The sequence below is a fragment of the Pelodiscus sinensis genome, chromosome 12 (assembly GCF_049634645.1).
Source record: "Pelodiscus sinensis isolate JC-2024 chromosome 12, ASM4963464v1, whole genome shotgun sequence".
Lineage (NCBI taxonomy): Eukaryota > Metazoa > Chordata > Testudines > Trionychidae > Pelodiscus > Pelodiscus sinensis.
The window spans coordinates 9,206,098-9,228,784 of record NC_134722.1 but is presented as its reverse complement, the minus strand read 5'-3'; positions in this window follow the sequence as shown (position 1 = coordinate 9,228,784).

Below are 22,687 nucleotides of genomic sequence, written 5' to 3'. Positions count from 1 at the left end.
CGCTGAGCCGACAAACAACTGATCAGCTGTTTGTCGGCTCAGCGCGCTAGTCTGGACGCTCCTGTGCCAACCTGAAAGCCCTTTATCGACCTCCCCATTATGCCTCGTAGGATGAGGTTTACCGAGGAGGTCGATAAAGGGCTTTCATGTCGGCAGGGGAGCGTCCAGACTAGCGTGCTGAGCCGACAAACAGCTGATCAGCTGTTTGTCGGCTCAGCGCAGCAGCCATTTAAATTTAAATGAAGCCGTGATTATTTAAATCGCAGCTTCATTTCCCTTTGCCGAACAAACAAATCTACATGGCTCCGTCGATGGAGCCATGTAGTTTAGACGTACCCATAGAGCCCTTGGGACATGTGATATTTGACTTGAGATATCTTAGGACACCACACAGTCTTCCAGATGCATTGAACGTTCATCAATGAAGGTAAGGAGCATTAAGGTTCCAAGAAAATGCAGTGCTGACTAGGGCCTGTTTGTGGAGGAGATTGTGGGATGTGAGATGCTTGGAAGTGGTCAGTGAGAGAAAATGCTATACAAAATTTCTAAAGCACTAAACACTTCAGCGTCTATGTCTGTGGCTCTAGCCCACATGTTCCTTCAGGATCTGGGAACAAAGCAAGCTGTGCTTGGAACAGGCCTTTTGCTTCGCTCCCTCTGCATACTCTATATTTATTCCCAAATTAGAATGATTTATTGCTTTCTGGTTACTCAGAAATGAGTGTCAATTACTCTTTCTTTAATAAAAAGGTTTCTTTAGAGGATGAATCCAAGCCTCATTTTTATTTAAGTAATATAATAATGACCTTTTAAAATGCTTATTACTGTATAGATTTTCTTTCTCTGCCATTGACTCTCTCCTTACCACACAATATATTTTAGTCCTTGGCAAAGACTAAAAATGTTCTAAGCTAGCAGTTTATGTCTATTTTATTGATGCACATACCAAGATCCAATATCCAAGTCAGCCAGCCAGGGGCCAGATTCTTTTACTCCTCTTTATGTAACCCCAGTGATTTCTGTTGGACTGTTCAAAGAATACGGCTCAGCTTATCATAAGTAAGAATGGCAGCAAGGAATAGCAGTATGGAGACTAGATTGACAGATTATGTGACAGAGCGAAGAGGAAGTTCAGAGTTTGCTGAAAGGTGAGGACATCTGTAAGGGGGTTACTGTGTTTGCTGCCCTAGTACTTGCTGAACTTGTGGGTAGCCAAATTTGTTACTCTGTTTCATCATTCTTTCCTCTACAGCAACACCCCAGCAATGAAAGATGGAACACCACCCGGGTCTGCTGGATGCTGTTCCAGGAGATGAAATCAGACACATGGCTATCTGCACTCTTTTTAGTTGTGACTGGCTTTCAGCTCATTGCAATAAGCTAGAGTGTGGCAACATCTCCCCACAAATAATAAGCTTCCATAACTGCCATGCCTCCAAACATATTGGAGGGCACCATCCCACATTCACTTTTATTGTGGTCAAATGTATGTCCTTGTTCTTAAACCCCTTCAAGACCGTGCCATCACTCATGAGGCTACGTCTACGCTGTGTGTTTTTTGCGGAAGAGGACATGTAAATGGAGTGCTCATTTGCATATCCCACACTCTTATTTGTATATCTTCTTCCGATCCTTTTTGTGGAAGAGGTTTTTGCAATAAAAAGCCCTGTGTAGATGGGGCCATTTGTCGGGAAAAAAAACCTTTTGCACAAGAGCCTGTAAACAAGGGCTCTTGTGCAAAAAGGATCAGAAGATGATATGTAAATGAGAGCACGAGATATGCAAATGAGCATTCTATTTGCATTTCCTCTTCCACAAAAAACACACAGTGTAGATATAGCTTCAGGCTAGGTCTACACTACAGAGTTTTTGCACAAAACCTCCACAACTCAAGCACATTTTTGCACTAATAAAATGAAAGAACAGAGGGGTTTCTTCAGTGTAGGTATTCTTCCTTCTAAGAGGAATAACTCCTTTTTGCTCAAGAACTCTTGTGCAAAAAGGTGTGTGTGGACGGGGAAGAGGGGTTTTGTGCAAAAAGAGGCAACCAAAAAAGCACATGTGCCCTGGTGGCCATTCTGTAAATAGCAATCAGAGTTTCCTTTCGAGAGAGCATCTATGCAGTCTGGATGCTCTCTTGTGCAAAAGCTCATGGCTTTTTCGATGCACTTTCGCAATGTGGACACGCTCTTGCACAAGAAATGTTTGCAGAAGATCACTTCCAAAAAAGCTTCTTGTGCAAGAAGCCTGTAGCTTAGACATAGCCTCAAACATAGAATCACAGAGCTGGAAGAGACTTCAAGAGGTCATCAAGTCCAGCCCCCTGCCCAAGGCAGGACCAATCCCAACTAAATCAACCCAGCCAGGGCCCTGTCAAGCTGAGACTTAAAAACCTCCAGGGATGAAGATTCCACCACCTCCCTAGGTAACCCATTCCAGTGCTTCACCACCCTCAAAGTGAAATAGTTTTTCCTAATGTCCAACCTACACCTCTCCCACTGCAACTTGAGACCATTGCTCCTTGTTCTGCCATCTGTCACTACTGTGAACAGCCTCTCTCCATCCTCTTTGGAACCTCCCTTCAGGAAATTGAATGCTGCTATCAAATCCCTCCTCACTCTTCTCTTCTGCGGACTAAACAAACCCAAATCCCTTAGTCTCTCCTCATAGGTCGTGTGCTTCAGCCCCCTAATCATTTTGGTCACCCTCCACTGGACTCTCTCCAGTGCATCCACATCCTTTCTATAGTGGGGGGCCCAGAACTAGACACAGTACTCCAGGTGTGGCCTCACCAGAGCTGAATAAAGGGGAATAATCACTTCTCTAGATCTGCTGGCAATGCACCTCCTAGTGCAACCTAATATGCCATTACCCTTCTTGGCTACAAGGGCACACTGTTGACTCATATCCAGCTTCTCATCCACTGTAATCCCCAGGTCCTTTTCTGAAGAACTGATACTTAGCCAGTCGGTCCCCAGTCTGTAACAGTGCTTGGGATTCTTCCATCCCAAGTGCAGGACTCTACACTTGTCGTTGTTGAACCTCATCAGATTTCTTTTGGCCCAATCCTCTAATCTGTCTAGGTCACTCTGGATCCTATCCCTGCCCTCCAGCGTATCTACCTCTTTCCCTAGCTTAGTGTCATCTGAAAACTTGCTGAGAGTGCAATCCATCCCCTCATCTAGGTCATTAATAAAAATGTTGAACAAAACTGGTCCTAGAACCAATCCTTGGGGGACTCTGCTAGAAACCGATCGCCAATCTGACATCAAGCCATTGATCACTACCCGTTGGGTCCGACAGTCTAGCCAGCTTTCTATCCACCTTACAGTCCATTTATCCAATCCATACTCCCTTAACTTGCTGGCAAGAATATTGTGGAAGACCGTATCAAAAGCTTTGCTGAAGTCAAGGTATATCACATCCACTGACTTTCCCATATCTACAAAGCCAGTTACTTCATCATAGAAGCTAATCAGATTGGTTAGACATGATATGCCCTTCGTGAATCCATGTTGATTATTCCTGATCACTTTCTCCTCTTCCAAGTGCCTCAAAATGGATTCCTTGAGGTTCCCCTCCAGGAACGTACTAGTCAAGGTTAATTTGAATGCCTCTGGAAGAGGAAACTCACTTTACTCACTCTGAGATGCAGGAAGCATTATTCAAAGTTAGTCTTGCAAACCACTCTTTGATTTGTTAGATGACAACTTTAAAAATATTGTCATATGCGGAAACAAGAGCAACTTCTTCATAGTGATGGCAGTATACACAATTTTATTATCAAATGTGGCCTAGATTGTGCTTAGGGGAAACAAAAGGCAATAAACCCCACAAGCCTTCAATTGCAGCTGTGTTTTTTTCTGCCATATTTTGAGTGTGATTTTAGTGGCAACGGCTGGTGTTATTAAACTATTTTGAAGACGACGAGTGAATGATAAAATGAGGAGCAATTAAACCTCAAGCAGTGGGATGCTGTCAGTGATAAACTATTGTCTAGTGGCACATACCTGACTCAACATTACCTCAGCCTCCGTCTGCTTTTTCTGTCTTAGCAGGAATTGAAGCTATAAAAGTCAGCTGCTTTGACTAAACTTGACAAGAAAAGGCATTTTTACAGTCTATTTGGGGGTAAGGGCACAAATGTTTCATCTGTTATTTGCCTTCAGCCACTGTGCTAAAAAAATATGATTGTGATTCATTTTGACATATAGATAATCAATTTTCAATGCAAATGTGTCAGACAAAAGCAACTCATAATAATAATAAATACATAATTTTAAAGATATTTGTCCATTGCTGGTTTTAGAAACTGCTTTGGCATATTTTTCTTATTTTTCATATTATTTAGAGATTTTGTCAAACCTCTACTGAAAGTCTAAGGCAATCAAATACAGAAGTTCTTAAGATATATGAAAAACCTGAATTAAATACCTAACCGACTCTAGTGTGACCAGTTCCGGAGAACATCAAGTGATATATTACGAGGTACAAAACCCAGGCACAATGGCATGAGTTAAGAGCAGTCTTAGGGAATGATAATCCATTTCAGATGAAATAAGAGCCTTCTTCAATTTTTACTCTCAACCTTTTTGTCCTTTTCATATTTGTTCATTTTTTTTAATTGTATCCTTTGGTATATATGGTTGTGACTACTTTCTTCCACTATTTGATCTGAGGAAGTGGGTCTGGTCCACGAAAGCTCATCATCTAATAAACCATCTTGTTAGTCTTTAAAGTGCTACATTGTCCTGCATTTTGCTACTCTCAACCTGAATCTCTTGGACTTTTTTCCCCCCCTTCCACTTTCTGGCCGGGGATGGAACTGTTGCAGCTGGATTGCCAAGCAAAAGAGTTTTCTAGCAACATTTTCATCTGGAGCTGCCTTGTAACTCATGAGAAAACATGCATGTGTGATCCTTAGAGGATGGGGGTTGGAAACGCATTTTTTCAGTGCCTATGCAAATCAAACCCAAACTCAGGATATATTGAAATTCTTGTTCAAGTTGTTTAATAAATGCACTGCACACAGTAAGGTTCTTTGTGGAAATAAAAATAAATAAAATAAGAAATAAAAATCCTTATCCCTTGGGCTGAAGAGTTTATTTCTAAGATCCTAATCCTGATCAGGGATCTGCTAATCTGGTTTCGTGCCCAAACTCCATTCTAGCACATTCCAATGCATGTTAAAGGCTGAATGGTAATGCCGATGTAATGTGTGAAAGCAATAACCGATGTGGAGATGGTTAAATGCCATACAGATATGTTATATCCATGTTAGATAGCACAGCTATAGGTGGGATGTTCAAAAGCATTCCGTTCCCACTGAAATTGGTGGAAAAACACTCATTCACTGCTGAGAAATGTTTTTAAAATCCCATGCCCTGGAGAAATCTTCATTGACTTCAGAGGAACCAAAATTTTGCCCTATGTTTTTACAAATATGCAGATTTACCTATCCCTATGCAACTCTGAATTTCTTTGTTAGACCCTTAGAACTCTTTAACTTGGTTTTTTTTTTTTTTTTTGGTTTTTTAATTTATTTATTTAATTCTACTGTAGTTTTAAACACTGGCTGTTCAAGGGCTGTAATTTTATTCCAACAGATTGTGCCTGTTAGTACCCAGGTGTATTGAACTGTGATGATCATCATACTTTTGTGATCTTTGGATTGGCAGCTTAGATAAACCCTCCAATTAAATATAATTTGGGAACAAACCACCATTCAAAACAACTGTAGGCTAATTAAGAAATTAATTAGTTGATAGATATAAGTGAGATCCTACAGTAAGCTCAGATATGCAGTCTATTCAGAGATGCCACTGTGCCCCACCATATATAGTAATGCATGTTAAATGTAGATACTAAAATCTACTGGGAACAAAAACCTCACATATACGCAGTATTCTCTCTCTAGTAATTCTTTAGTACAAGTCTATTTAATGGGAAACACTGGTAGTAAAGAAAACTGAAATAGGATGAGAAAAAAATGTTCGTATATTCCCCGATGTCATCTTAACAACAGCTGATATATTACAATGGTATGCACTTTTTAACTGCAAGTAAAATAGCCATTACACTTGAAACATTTTATGTGAAATGTTATTGGCGAGAAAATAGCTTTGACAATATATATTTGAAAAATTGTTGCTCTTATTCAGAATTCACGAATGCAGTCTTCCTACCATATATCAAATCTATAGTAAGTCTTCCATCATATTGCCTTTTAGGTAACAGTTAAACTGATGTGCCATGGTTTATAAAATACTGAGAGCTGAGGAAGAATTTCCTACCCAAAAAAAAGCTTGCTTAGTTCAGTTTTTTTTAAATGGTCTTTTAAAACCAATATAAATCAAAAAAATAAAAAAGCAGTCCTTTGTGGAATCTGCAAACTGATACAAACACAGTTATTATCACTATTTATGCAAATTGTCTAGAGAAGGAATGTGTATTAATTATAAAGAATTCACAACAAATGAACAGTGCCCAATTTAAATTTGATTCAGTTTTTTATTTCTCTTTCCATGTTGCAGAAAGAGATTTCACAGATATCTAATAGAAGACAGTAACAATGGTCCCGCCCAAACAGGCAGAAGTAAGCAATTATCTTAATACCAATCATTCCCTGCACAAAACACCACCACCACTACCACATTGTTCTTGAAAATTTAAGTTTGAGACGTAAAATAAGAAGGTACTGAAGAAATCAGACATTAAGGAACTTTTTTTATTGGGGGGTGAGGGATTGGATAATGGAGAAAATCAATACTAGTCTAACAGAACCTTTCAGTACTATGGCATGGCAACAAATCCATCTCATAGTGTTTATCCTCTGATGTATGTTCATTAGTAAACGTGGTCTGTTTGGGTGGTGAAAGTCCATTTCCTGATGGAGGTCACCACATGGTATTGAAGGGTGACAGACCGATTCTTCACAACCTTAAAAGACACGAATATGGCAACTGATTGATGTGCGTAGCTTTGCTGTAGGAGTGGGCCAACTTCTAGCTGTAATTCACCTAGGGTTACCATAGTTGAACTTTCAAAAAGGAGGACACAGCTTAGAGGGAGCATATCTGTATCAGTATCTACCAACTCACATTGTATTAAGGTGTTATATGTAGCATAGGTGTTATATAGTATAGGTGTTAATACAACGTGAGTTGGTAGTTAATGATACAGATTTATTCTTTTCAGGAGAATCCTCTTTTTTGAAAGTTCATATATGGTTACATAATACATATACAGGCAGTCCCCGGGTTACATGGATCCGACTTACATCAGATCCCTACTTACAAACGGGGTGAGACAACTCCGCACTAGCTGCTTTTCCCCCTAGCAGACCAGGGAGACATGAAGCTAGTGCCCCACCCAGCAGACCAGGGAGATGCGGAGCGGCTTTTCTCAGCAGACACCTCAGCTTGAGAATAAAGGACTGAGGGAAGTGAGGTGAGAGAGAATAAAACTGAGCTCTGGAGAAATGTTTGGCTAGAGTTTCCCCTACAATATGTACCAGTTCCGACTTACATACAAATTCAACTTAAGAACAAACCTACAGTCCCTATCTTGTACGTAACCCGGGGACTGCCTGTATATATATAACACATACATAGTACATATATAAATACATATATAGTATATATATAACACCTTAATACAACGAGCATTGGTAGATACTGATACAGATACGCTCCCTCTCAGCTGTATCCTCTTTTTTGAAAGTTCAAATATGGTAACTCTAATTCACCAAAAGAGGGTATTCCGCTGCTGTGACTCACTGGGGTGCGATAGGGTTAAACTAGCCTATCCTCAATGGCTGACTAAAGATGGAAGTCTTGAACTAAACTTCATTTGCCTGAGGAAATAGCAGAGTGCGATTTGAGAGTGCTATAAACACACACCCAAAAGATGACCCTAGAGTGATCTGTTTATAGAATGCTAGTAGCCACACATCTTGCAGAAACAAATCTAAGACAGACTAGTTATCTTTTTCATCAATAAATGTTAGTTTTGAAGAGTTTTATTCCTGTGTGTATAACACTGTTATTTTCCTCTGTGGGAATGTGCACATTATTTTATAATAATTCAACTTCTATATTAAAATTCCCTGTTTTCCTCAGACAACCAGGGATTTGTATGTTAGACTTTAAAATAAATGTGTTTTATCTTGTTCCCTCACCTGCTAAAGGTAAATGCATTATCATTTTGCTGTGATAATGCAGCACTAACTCAAAATGTGTAGTGAACCCAGAGACCTCTGTTATCGGATTGGGAAGTTGCTCTGCTCATTTTATTGACAACATATATGCCAATGTCTCTGAACTACAACAGTAAGGCTACACTATCGCTTTTTTTCCAAAAAAGCTACGCAAATCGCACTCCACAATTTGCGTAGCTTTTTCCGATTGCTTTTCTGGAAGAGGCTTTTCCACCATTTGGCCCCATCTAGATGGGGCCAAATGGCAGAAAGCCTCCTCTTTCGGAGGATCCCTTATTCCTCGTAGAATAAGGTATACAGGGCTTCCCAAAAGAGCATATTTGCTTTTCCATAAAAAAAAGTAGAAGAGCAAAGGCGTTCCCTGGATGCGGTGCCGGAAAAGCCCACCAGTCTAGACATACCCTCAGGCTACATCAACATTGCATATTCTTGTGCAAGAAAATATGCAAATGAGGTACAGCAATATTCATCGCCATGCCTCATATGCATACCTAATGAGCTGCCATTTTGTGCAAGGGGCTTTTGCTCAAGAAGGAGCAGTCTACACTGCTCCTTCTTGCGCAAAAACCCCCTCTTGCAGAAGAGCCGTTCTGCCGCTTATTTTCAGGCAGAATGGTTCTTGTGCAAGAGGGGGTTTTGTGCAAGAAGGAGCAGTGTAGACCACTCCTTCTTCCGCAAAAGCCCCTTGTGCAAAAATGGCAGCTCATTAGGTATGCAAATGAGAAGATGGCCACGCCTCATTTGCATATCTTCTTGCACAAGAATGCGCAATGTAGCCGTAGCCTCAGTGTAACTTGTCAGAGCCCAGTGCTAGAACCAGGGCAGAATTATATTGTTGGGATGTGGACATGGAATTGACAGACCTCTACATTTGGAGTCAGTCAGCAGCGGGGTTTTGGTTGTACTCTATCCCTGCTCCATAGACTGTATTTTGACAAATACATATAAACAGGCACATATGCACAAAGGCCAGATTCTCATTTGCACTAAGTCTATTTTACACTCCCCGGTAGTGTAAACGTGGCTGTAAATTACAAATATACTACCAGAGCAGTGTAAAGAGATTTTAGTTTTACTAAGAAGAAGAGCCACAGATTTATATATGTCATTGCACCTATATCTGCACGCCATCCCCAGTAGACACAAAAATGTGCATGCACCTAAATGCACACAAACACACTCCATTGCCTGTTGTTCTGGCTGCAGGAAAGAAAAGTATAAAATTGGACAGGTATAAATCAAGCATGGTGGCTGCACCACAATTCTTAAAAACAACCGAGGGGAAAAAAGTTTCAAAATATGTGCACCATAAATAAAATATACAAGGGGTTGCTGCCAGTGCTGTATTGATCCCTGCTGTAAGCTGGGATGTAGAGAACTGCAGTGCTGGCATTCCTGGATTTGTGAATTGACAGTAAGTCCCCAGTTTGCCAGTATCCAAATTACTATTCTGTACATGGACAGTTGGAGGGTAGTCGTTAATTAGGCTGATTCCTTTACTCAGGAGTGATAGGTAGAATTATCCCACGATGCCCCATGGTGTGCTCTTTACATAGGCTCAGAGGGGCACCATGTTAGTCTATAACTTTAAAAACAACGAGAAATCCTGTGGCACCTTAGAGACTAACAAAAATATATTATAGTATCATGAGCTTTCGTGGGCAAAGATCACTTCCTCAGATGATCAGCCAGAGAGGAATAACAGAAACCAAGTATTTTATGACAGAGAAAGGAAGACGCCTGCAGACAATCCTCCAACTTGAGGCAAATACTTTCCAGCAGCCACATATCAGACCTCAGATACACTCACACAGGAACCCACCCCTGCAGCAGGCCCAGTTGCCAACTCTATCCACACATGGATACACGCGACACCATCACAGGCCCTAGCCACATAAGCCACGTTATACAACTGCACATCCTCTAATGCAATCTGTGCCCTCAAGTGCCAGCAATGCCCCTCTGTCATGTATATTGCCACGTATATTGACCAAACTGGTCAGTCTCTATGACAAACTGGTCATGTATATTGTTCAAGTATATTGACCATGTATATTGGCCAAACTGGTCGGTCTCATAAATGGACACAAATCAGATCTGAGAAATGGTAACGCATATAAAACTGTAGGTGAACATTTGAGCCTGCCTGGGCACTCAAGCATGGATTTAAAAGTATCTATTCATCTATAAAGAAATTTCACCTGCCAATTACAGAATTAGAGTGGGGAATAAGTATTAATTTGCAAATGTGATACTGTTTCCCTGGGCTTGAACAAAGACATTAACTGGATGCTGCATTATAAAATCAGCCTTCCTACCTTCAACACTTCTTAGGGTACATCTAGACTACATGCCTCTGCCGACAGAGGCATGTAAAACAGGCTACCTGACATAGTCAATGAAGTGGGGATTTAAATATCCTCGGCAGCATTAAAATAAAAATGGTCGCCGCGCTGTGCTGGCTCAGCTGATTGTCAGCACCACGCGCGAGTCAAGATGCAGATTGATCGATAAGGGAAACCTTTGTCAACCGCTCCTGTAAACCTTGTTTCACGAGGCATAAGGGAGCAGTCGACAAAGGCTTCCCTTGTCGACCGATCCGCATCTTGACTCACTCACTGTGCCGACAATCAGATGAGCCGTCACAGCATGGCAGCCATTTTTATTTTAATGAAGCCAGGAATATTTAAATCCCCACTTCATTGACTATGTCGGGTAGCCTCTTTTACATGCATCTGTCGGCAGAGGCATATAGTCTAGACGTACCCTTATTTACATAAAAAAGTACTTCCAGCCCACTTAATTAGCCTCTTTAGCAGCACTAGCACTATAGTTGCCAGGTATTTTTTCTTCCTTTCCATGTTATAAATACTTGGTTTCTGTTATTCCTCTCCTGTTGCTCATCTGAGGAAGTGGGTTTTGCACGTGAAAGCTCATGATACTGTGTATATTTTTGTTAATCACTAAGGCTATGTCTACACTGCACATTTATTTTGGAATAAGCTATTCTAGAAGATTTCTTCCAGAATGGCTTATTTCAAAATAGCGCATCTGCACACAAAATGCACATCGAAATAGCGCTTAGCTATTTTGAAATTAGAGCATCCACACTGATTGGATGCTAACTCACATTTAAGGCCACCTGGAACCAGTTCAGTCAGGGCATCAGATCTGCAGTTATTTTGTATGGCTGCTGCTTGAGGCTATCTGAGGTTCTTGCTTAACGGGACCCTCCTGTACAGCAGTGTCTCAGGCTTTTTCTCTTTGTCTACCTCCTTGATGGACAGCAAAGCTTTTTTTTCTGCCTGCTGCAGTTGCTCTTTTGGACACCTCAGCTGTCCAACCATGGATCCAGAGCAGCCTCTGGGCAGTCTTCAGCTATTGCAGGCTCCCAGGCTCCCAGACCCTGCAAGAACCCAACCCCCAGCTCCTCTGGGAGACCCTTCTCAGATCTCTGTGGGTCCAGTTCATGCAGCTGTATCCCATCCTCCCTCCCATGGACACCATGCCCTGCCACCTCTGGCATCTGGACACCAGTGCAGACTGGTGGGACTGGACTGCCATGGAGTTGTGGGGAGAATTGGCTCCAGAATTTCAGGATGAGGAAGGACACGTTACTGGTGCTCTGTGAGTAGCTTCCCCTGCCCTCAGATGATGGGACACTCATATGAGACTCACCATCCCCCTCCAGAAGCGTGTTGCCATCTCCTGCTAGAAGCTCTCCACACTTGATAGCTAACAACCCATTGGGAACCAGTTCGGCATGGGAAGATCAAGCGTCAGGGCCCTGGTCATGCAGGTATGGCACTCTCAGGCTATTGTCCCAGGAGAGGGGTAGACTGCAGGAATGGTATTCCCTAGGGAAAGGAGGGTGGAAGGGAATGTAAGCCCCCTCCCCAGGAGGTTTTTTCAGTCCTGCCCTCACAAAGCCAAGACCAGGGAGGGCAGGTCCCACTCTGGGGCAGAACCCCATACCTGTCCTTATTTTAAAGACCTGGATTGCATCCTAGGGGGGGGCAGTCCCTTCAAACACATTCCACCGCCCCCCCCACCCCCGCTTGTGGACTCCAGGCTTGAGATGCCCATCATCGTCCTCACAGGGGGGAGAGACAAGGAGGTGAAGGAGGAGGAGGAGGAGGAGCCAGATGAGGCCAGCAGCAGCACCCTCCTGACCCTGAAGCTGGTACCCATCCCTGTGGACATGCCCCAAGCATTGTCCGAGGCTGGGGAAGGAACATCATGTGCCATCATGTTCCCTTCGTACAGGGAGTACAGGGGGTGGGAAGCGAGGGGTAGCTGGGCGCTCCTTAGTTGGCCCTTGCAGCCCAGGGATTGCACAGCAGCATGCACGTGGGAGCATGTGTCATGCTGCTCCTGGCCACACAGCCCCAGGAGGTTGCCAGAGAGGACCCTCATGCTCTTGGCCATGGGGTGTTCAGAGACGCCTGCAATGCTTGTTAAGCTGGGGTGGGACACGGGTGGGACACAGGTGGGTGGGGACATCCTTGTTAAGCTGGGGTGGGGACATCTAAAAGGAGGCTGGGGACATCCTAACTTTGCGAGGAAGAAGGGATGTTCCAAAAAAGGGGTTTTTTCCCGACATTTGGCCCTGTGTAGACGGGGAGCAAATGTCAGAAAAGCCTCTTCCAAAAAAAGAAGTGGAAAAAGCTACACAAATTGTGGTTCGCAATTTGTGTAGCTGTTTCCAGAAGAATAGTGCAGTGAAGACATAGGCTCTGTGGAGAACAGGACTGTTGCATTGTACTATTGTCCCGCATTTCCCTTTAGTGCGTTGAGGAATACAGAGCCCTGAGGTAAAGGCTACAAAACTGCACATCGCAAAACTGTCCAACAGCCATCAGAGCATTATATGTATCGATATCGGATCAGGAGAATAAGGTCAAGTTGTGTATCTCGCAGTGTACTTCTTGCAGTGCGGAAGAGGGGAACAGAGTGTGTCTGCATTGTCAATGCAGCTAAAACAAGGGAAAGCGAATATTTTTGTGATTCAGATACTCTTGCTAGAGAGAATAGAGTGGCTTTGCTGATAGCCATGTCTAGTTGTGACAGAGCTGAAAAATGTCCATGAGGGATCTATCCTTTCTTAATGTCTATAGCAAATGCATGTTTATTTCTGGCTTATCACTAAAAGGCAAGAAATCATTCTAGATAACCTTGTCAGGCATGTACAGTCTGACTTATTTCATTGGAAATAAGTTATACATGACACCAACATGTAGAGCAGAGTGAAAAATGGATTTTTTTTAACTCTTCATCCTGAATCATGATGAAAATTTAAAATTTTTCACAGGGGGGGAATTTTGTTCAGGGGACCTGACACAGCATTCTTCTGTTTGTTTTTGGTTGCCTGACCTTTTGGGCAGTGCCCTCTTGGAACAATCCAACTCTTGAAGTTACTGGCTCCCTGAGCAGTTCTGTGACCTGGGAAGGCAGCTGTCTAGAGGCACCTCGGTTGGCAGAAATTCATGTGGGTCTCTGGCCATCCCACCTGCTTGGTTTCCATCAGAAATTTTCCCACAAGCCCTACTAACACATTATCTTCCCTCCTAGGTGATTTGATGTTGTAGCATCTCCAAACACGCTGCTGGGAGATTGACTGATACCAGAAAGGACACCAGCTTTGTCAGCTGTGAGTTTGATATCAGTGTAGGGCTGCACAGAAAGCAGATGGGAACCTTTTTAAGCCCATCAGAAAACCCAGGAGAAATAATGAATGAAGCCATGGGTGACCCATGAGTGTGTTGTGGCTCTAGTAGCTATAGAAACCATCAGATAGGGATTCTTAAGCATCTACGCTAATATAAACAGGCCATTGGGCTATAGACAACCATCATTGTGTGTGCAGAACTACCATCAAAATCAATAGGAATTATGCATGAATATAATTTGCATGATATGCCTCCGTGCCTGCTCTAGTTACCTCTCTAGTGGTTTCCTGCTGCTTATTACAACTGAGTCTTAGCTTCTCAAAGACCTAAGTAATCTTAGAAATACTGTAAAACAAAACAAATCTCCAAAGGAGAAAAATCGCTCAAAAAACTTTCTAAGAGTCTGTTTGATTTTGGTCTCCCGGGACTGCCTCCCCTTCATTAAAATAAAGTGACACAGTAAGTTCATGTCAGAACTAGGAACAAGAGCCAGGAGTTCTCAATTCAAGTCTTTCACTCCAACACATCAACTATACCCACTTTTTCAGAAAAGGCAATGAAGTTTTTGTACTTTTTCTCATCGTTCTCATTCTCTGACTCTCTAATCCATCTCCAGCCTCAGTCCCCTTTCCATCTCTCTCTGTCTCAGACAGAGTCTTTCTTTATCAAAGCTCTTCAAAAGGTGGTTTGAAAGTCTTGAAGAAAAAGCATGAGCAAGGCCATTCAGAGGCAGAGAAGATAATGCAAATGGTCAAGTGTTGAGAAGGAGAGCGTTTTGGAAGTGGCTGCCGATAAAACCCTAAAAGTTTCTTCACTGCAGTTAAACAAAGTCAACAAAATGGTAGGTTGTGTTCTTCCATTAAAGGGGAGATTGAGGAAGTAAGGCCACCTCAGGATTGTGGGATGGTGGGAATGGAATATGGAAATGCTGTGGCCCATGTTATGGTCACAATGAACTCATCTGGTTTTGAAAACGTATGTAACCTACTCTGGTCAAACCATAAAAGGACATAATGGGTCTGATGCCAAGCTCAGTGATGCCTCTGAAAGGCCAGGGCTATGCTACATGGGAAGGTCAACTTAAGGAACGCAATTCCAAGCAGTGTACCTTAAGCCAAAGTTTGGTGCCATTCCCACAGTGGGAGGTCAACAGGAGAAACACTCCCACTGACTTCCCTTACTCCTTGCAACAGCAAGGAGGATTGGCGTTGACGGGGGCCATGATCTCCACCCTGGACCAGGAAGGCGCCCGCCTTCTCCAGCCCCTGTCAGGCTCCTGCGAGCTGGCAGACTGCTCCTGGAGAGTGGTGGAGGGCTGGTTGCCAGTGGCTTGCTGGCTCATGTTTTGGGGCCACTGGGTCAGGGGCCCTGGTGGCCACTGCTAGCTCTGGGCTGGCAGGCTTGGAGCTGGCACAGGCACTGTGGCCAGGGTCTACCCCTTTAATGGCTCCGGAGCTGGGTGAGAGGAGATTAAGTTTTCCTGGTTGTGCCCAGAGTGGCCACCAGGGCTCCCTGGGAAGGGCTGGAGGCCCCCTATTTTGAATTAAGTGTCTACACAGTACTTAATTCGAAATAGCTATTTCCAATTTGGTGTTACTCCTTGTAGAGTGAGGTTTACCAAATTCAAATTAAGCACTCCGCTATTTTGAATTAATTTTGAAATAGCGGTTTGCATGTATAGACGCTATTAAAGTTAATTCAAAATAACGGCTGTTATTTCGAATTAACTTTGCAGTGTAAACATACCCTTAGTGTTTGATATAGTGAGCCTTGACTAGACCTGCTAAATCAAATGCCAGAAGATTGATTGATGTATCATCGATCTTCACACAAGTCTAGTGACCTAAGACTTTTCATTAGCTTCCATTACACTTTGAATCAGACCCCATACGAAGATGTTCATAAGGGATACATTTTTTTCAAATGGGTCCAAATTATTTAGGAGCCTAAGTCCACTAAAAGTCAAATGGACTTATGGCTAGATGCACTAAGGGAGTTAGGTGCCTAACAACCATAAAATTCACAATTTAGATCTGCACAATCCCAATTTATTTGCTGCCAAATCTTATAGGCACATAAACTCCTGTTGGAGCACATATACCTAACTGCCTGACACAGCTGAGATACTCTGCACCTAACTCAAACCTAAGCCCGGTCAGGCATCGCAAACTAGGTGTATTGCCCCCATATTGTCCAAGCCAATAGCATCATGTCTAACTCACAGGACACAAAGAGGAGGTGAGTCCCCATGACTCACTCATCTGGGATGTGAGAGCCCAGGTTTGCATCCCTTCTCTGGGGTAAGGACTTGAACCCAGATCTCCTGCCCATCAGAATCAAGGGGATATACAGTGTTCTGGGGAGGGTCGTTCTCAATCTTTCCATTAGGAGTTGTTTCACTTTATATCACTATTTAAATATTCATTGGAGCTGGGACTACAACCTCTTTGGGGTTCCTGGGTGAATGTGCTTACAGCCATGTGACAGAGTCATCCCCCCTCTCTTTCTTTCTCTCTCTCTAGCCCAATGAGATTATTTTACACAAAATTGTAAAACATATCTGGCTTTTTATTTGGCATTGTCATAAACACCAACTAACCAGATACTCATTACATGGCCATCCATGGAGTTCAGTGTATTGTTTTGGAGATGGGTGAATTAATTCAAAGTGCAAGTGAAGCTTTAAATACTGGTGACTGTTAACAATATGTTACTTTATACTGTCTTAGCCGAGCTGCCCAACTCACTTCCTCTTGTTATAGATACACCTGGGGAGTACAAAAGTTATCAAACACTTTGAGGTACTATCAGCCAGAAGAGCAAAGAGGTGATGGAAGGCCGGGTCCCAATGGAATTTCTATACCAAGAGCTAGTTAGAAGCCACAGAGGTGAAAGGTATCAATAGCTTTAAACTGAATTTAGTCATATCTAGAGAACAACTGTAGGATACAACTGTGAACTGTTGAAGGAAAAACTGGTGCAAATATTTTACAGACCATTTGCTAATATTTTACAAAGGTAAAAGCCAACAGTCAGATTCATCTAAATTGATCCCAACCCTGGGTTAGATGAATGGTTGAACTAAAGTGACACAATAGCTAAAGAATACAATTACCTTTGGCTCCACATCCTTGCCTTTAGGTCAGTATGAATTAAAAAATCAAATTCACTTTTCATCTTTTATTCTGTTTACCTTTCCACAACACTTGGTTTACATAATGAAACTCAACTGGTCAGTTTCACTTTCTGTTTCTCCTGTATTTGCATATTTCTGCTGGGTTCCAACTTTTAGTACTTCAAGAGAACAATCAATAGACTTTTCATCACACTTTTAAAAAAAGGAAATCTATCTCATCATACAAGGTTTTCTGAAGTCCTTTATGGAACATTCATCTCAGGAGCTTAACTACTGGATGCTACTCATTACGACAACTGCCTTTTTTTCACCTCTAATTTTGCACAGTTTTGAGGCTATGGGGTAGGCCCTGATTGTGAACAATCATAGAAGTGAAAAAACAACCATCCAAACCAATTTTGCAAAACCAGACTATCAGTAGGACTCGTGGAAAAAAACTACTCACTGCATGCAGAGATTAACCCAATATTGTTTTCTGTTCAGTGTGGCATTCAAGATCACCTCTGATCACTATCACACACAAATAAATGGCAGTCTCTGGGTTCTTCATGAAGTACCTGTTGTTGGCACTTCAGTTTCAAAATAGATCACCCAACTCACTACCGTCAGGAGCCTCACCAAAGGCTCTTAAGCAAAGTAAGCTGTCATGAGATAAGAGGGAAGGTCCTCTTACAGACTGATAACTGGTTAAAAGAGAGGAAACAAAGGGTACATTTTCAGAATGGAGAGAGGTAACTAGTGGTGTTCCACAGGGGTCTGTACTGGGACCAACCCTATTCAGCATACTCATAAATGATCTAGAGGATGGGGTAAACAGTGAGGTGGTAAAATTTGCAGGATACTAAACTTTTCAAGATAGGTAAGTCCAAAGCAGACAGTGAAGAGCTTCAAAAGGATCTCAGAAAACTAGGTTATTGGGCAACACAATGTTAGATTAATTTGAATGTTGATAAATGCAAAGTAATGCATAATGGAAATCATAATCCCAACTATGGGTATAAAGCGATGGGGACTAAATTAGCAGTTACCACTCAAAAGACAGACCTTAGCGTCAATGTGGATAGTTCTCTGAAAACATGCACTCAATGTGCAGAACCAGTAAAAAAAGTAAGTAGAATGTTAGGAATCGTTTTAAAAGGGTTAGAAAATAAGACAGAGAATATCTTCTTGCCTCTGTATAAATCCATGGTACACCCACATCTTGAATACTGCATGAAAATGTGGTCTCCTCATCTCAAAAAAGATATCTTAGCATTGGAAAAAGTTCAGAAAAGAATAATACAAATTATTAGGGGTTTGAAATGGCTGTCATATGAGATGAGATTAAGAAGACTGGAGGTATGTCTACACTACAGCGCTAATTCGAACTAACTTAATACGAATTAGTTAATTCGAACTAAGATAATTCAAACTAGTGCATCTAGACTAAAAAATTAGTTCGAATTAGCAGTTTGCTAATTCGAACTAGCATGTCCACACTGAGTGGACCCTGAACTGAGGTTAAGGATGGCCGGAAGCAGTGCCGACAGGGCATCAGATTAGGACTTAGAGTGTGGAGCTGCTACCTCAGGCTAGCCGAGGGCTGTGCTTAAAGGGACCCGACCCCCACCCCGGACAGACAGTTCTCAGGGTTCCCCGCTTGCAAAGCAGTCCTGGGTTGGAGTGCCCTGAGTGCCCACACTCGGCACATTATAGCACTCGGCCATCAGCCCGGCTGTACTTGCCGCAGGCTGCCATCCGTGGGGGGGGGTCAATCACGAGGAGTAATGGTAGTTCGAAAATATTGCATTTTATTAATATCACTAGAACTGACTTAAATGGGGCCTATGTGTTGTGTAGTCTTGCCCTAATCTTTGTATTCATGCCTGTCAGTGTGAAAGAAGCTATTTGCATATATTTGCATGTATATGCAACCACCCTTGCTTCATTTGCAACTCCGGTTGCCTACATTACCACCCTAGTTTGAACTAGGGTGGTAGTGTAGACATACCCTACTTTATTTAATACATGAGCTTTCATCCGGGAAGGCCAAAATACCTTTCATAAGATTTTGTGCTAGGTTTCTAAGAAGTGTGGGGGAGGGGCTAACGTGCCTCTAAACGGGGCCTTGACAAAATACGGTCCATGGGCTGGACCCAGCCCTCCAAGTCAGCAGATCTAGACCGCCAAGCCAGCGGATCTGGCTCGTTGATGCTGCGGGGAGCCCCAAGCAGGCTCCCTGCTTGTCTCACCCCACACGCACACTGCTCAGAAGCACGGCTGTGGGGTGTTTTTTCTTTAAAAACTGTGAGCTCAGAGTGGAGAGTAAAGGCTTTAGGAACTGCACCCACCCCCAGCACAATCCCATTGGCCAGTTTCTGGCCAGAAACTGGTCAATGGGAGCTGCCTGTTTCAATAATGGGCAGCTACCCACGCACATAGCTGCAGTCTGTGCGGGGGTGGGACAGGCAGGGAAGCTGATTCAGAAATGGCACTGGCTGGTAAGTGTCCCGGCAGAGCCTACCTCTGGCACCCCAGTCCTTCCCTTCCCCAACCCTCTGCCCTCCCCCAACTCCTACCCCGAACTCCACATACCAAATCCTCTGCCCCCCTCCTGTACCCATATCCCCTCCCAGATCTGGCACCCCAACCCCTGCCCCAGATCACAGTCTTCTTCTGCCCTAGCTCACAAGCCAAAGCCCTGAACCCCATCCTCTACCCCAATTCCCTGCCCTAGGTCACAATCCAACTCGCTGCACTCCAGTCCCATGCTCCAGGTCACAACTACCTCCTTACCCCAAACTCCGTTCCGCACCCAACCTCCATCCTAGATCCCACACCTCCAGCATTAATATCTTGGAAAACTGTGGCCCTCAACCACTTTCCAAATTCATAGTGTGGCCCCCCCCATCAAAAATGATTGCCCACCTCTGCTCTAAACCATATTTTTGGCCTGATTTGGGGGCCAAAGACAACTGTGGCCTAAAGGCAATCCCTTATCTGTGAGGCAGAGCACTAGCCAGAATTCCTACAATGTTACATGCTATAGCCATGCCCCCAAAAATCTTCACACTGGATTCTGTGAGGGGGTCCACAGGCAGTTTTCCTTAGTTCTTGCACTAAGGAAACTCTCCCTTAAATCACATGTGGTTGTAAGAGTCACATTAAGCATCATGGGGTATGTCTACACTACCCAGCTAGTTCGAACTAGCGGGGTAATGTAGGCATACAGCACTTGCAAATGAAGCCCGGGATTTGAATTTCCCAGGCTTCATTTGCATAAGCGGGGAGCCGCCATTTTTAAATCCCCGCTGGTTCGAACCCCGTGCAGCGCGGCTACACGGGGCTCGAACTAGGTAGTGTACCGGTAGTTCGGAATAGGAATCCTAGTCCGAACTACCTAGTTCGAGCCCCGTGTAGCCGCGCTGCACGGAGTTCGAACCAGCGGGGATTTAAAAATGGCGGCTCCCCGCTTATGCAAATGAAGCCCGGGAAATTCAAATCCCGGGCTTCATTTGCAAGTGCGGTATGCCTACATTACCCTCCTAGTTCGAACTAGGAGGGTAGTGTAGACATACCCATGGAGTGGTGAAATAAACCCCTTGCTTTGAATTACCAGTTAAACCTCATGGAATGAAGTAAGGGGTTTATTTCAGAATTGCCCTTCTCTGCCGCATGTAGATGCGGGCAGTTCTTCCGGGCTAGTCAATTTCCAAAATGGTGACCGGCCGGAAACATGCTAATGAAGCACAGTATATTTAAATCCCGTGCTTCATTTGCAATTTCAGTCGCCCTCATTAGCCTCCCTACTTTGAACTAGGGGGCTAGTGTAGACATACCCTTACACTTTCTGACTATAAATAAATCAAGCCTACCCAGATGCCTGTAAGGAAGGAATATTTTACTGTCCCCCTTGTACAGACACAGTAATGGGAACCCAAAGTGGTTAAGGTTATATATTTTTTAAAAAAAATTGAGCATATAAAAGTGCATGGCTGTGTCTACACTGGCATGAATTTCCGGAAATGCTTAAAACGGAATACTACATTGGCAGGCTGCTTTTCCAGAAAAGCCCTTTTTCCGGAAAAGCGTCTGTGGCCAATGTAGATGCGCTTTTCCGGAAAAGAGCCCCGATGGCCATTTTCACGATCGGGGCTTTTTTCCGGAAAAGACTACTGGGCTGTCTACACTGGCCCTTTTCCGGAACAGTGTTCTGGAATAAGGACTTATGCCTGAGTGGGAGCAGAATAGTTTTTCCGGAATAGCGGCTGATTTTGTACAGTAGAGCATCGTTGCTTTTCCGGAAATTCAAGGGCCAGTGTAGACAGCTCGCAGCTTATTCCGGAAAAGCGGCTGATTTTCCGGAATAAGTGGCCCAGTGTAGACACAGCCCATGTGTTTGCAATTGCACAGGCATTTGCTATCACTGCATATACAAATCAGGTCGCACATATATATAACCAGTTAGACATGGGACAAAACCATGTATGCGTACAAATATGGAGTTCTGCATGCAGTTGTAACCCACACACCTGCTGCACTGTCCAATCTAGTGGCACCGAGACCACTTACAGCGAGAGTAATCAGTCTATTCTATATTCTGATCTATCAGCTAGCTTGATTTAACTCATGACAGCTAGGTAATTTACTAGAAAAATTCATGAAGGATAGGTCCATCAATGGCTATTAGCCAGGATGGGTAGGGATGGTGTCCCTCGCCCTTGTCAGGAGCTGGGAATGGGTGACAAGGGTGGGATCAGTGGATGATTCCCTGTTCTGTTCATTCCCTCTGGGGCACCTGGCGTTGGCCACTGTCGGCAGACAGGACACTGGGCTAGATGGACCTTCGGGCTGACCCAGTGTGGTCGTTCTTATGTTTGTATGCATTAGAGGCGCATTCACTGAGCTCCAGAGGTGCCAGGTTCGGTTCCACCCGCAGACGAGGGGGGTCTGTTGGCATGACACAGTCACAGCCAGTGTTCTCTCTTAAGATTTTTCATCCGTGAGCACGAGTGTTGTTTTGTGCGACAACAAGGCCCCCCGCCACATGGCACCAATAGGCCTCGGCCGCCTGTACAGCTCCAGCCCACCCAGCACACGGCCCTGGCTCTGGCCCCAGTGAAGCCACCAGAACAGCTGCCAGAGTGACCCCATCCCAGCACGCAGCTCCGGCTCTGGCTCTGGCCCTGGCTGGGGCCACCAGAGGAACAGCCGCCAGCCACCTGCCACGCAGCTCCAGCTCTGCCCCTGCCAGGCCCACTGGAGAAGCCATCGCCCGCCATGTGGCCTGCAGCTCCAGCCCTGGGGAAAGGCTGAAGGTCGGCCAGGGCCGTGTGGTGGCTTCCCTGATGCTCTTGGGGTGAAGCAGCCGCCTGCCACATGGTCCCGCCCCCGGAATAGCTGAGCAGCCACTGCACAGCTCTGGTGTGGAGGTGGGTGAGTCTCAAATTCTTGGTGTGCGCCCACACAGGAGTACACTTTAGAGGGAACACTGGTCACAGCACTTATGCATACCAATTAGCACAAAATTGAACACACATGTTTTTTGAAAGTCAGGCCCCAGGGTCTTGTCTAGATTAGAAAATAAGCTAGGATGCTGGCATGTGAGCTAGCATGTGCTAAATAGCAGGCTTTAGTACTCTAGCATGGACAAGGCGCGGTACCTTTAATGTGCACTGGGGTGTG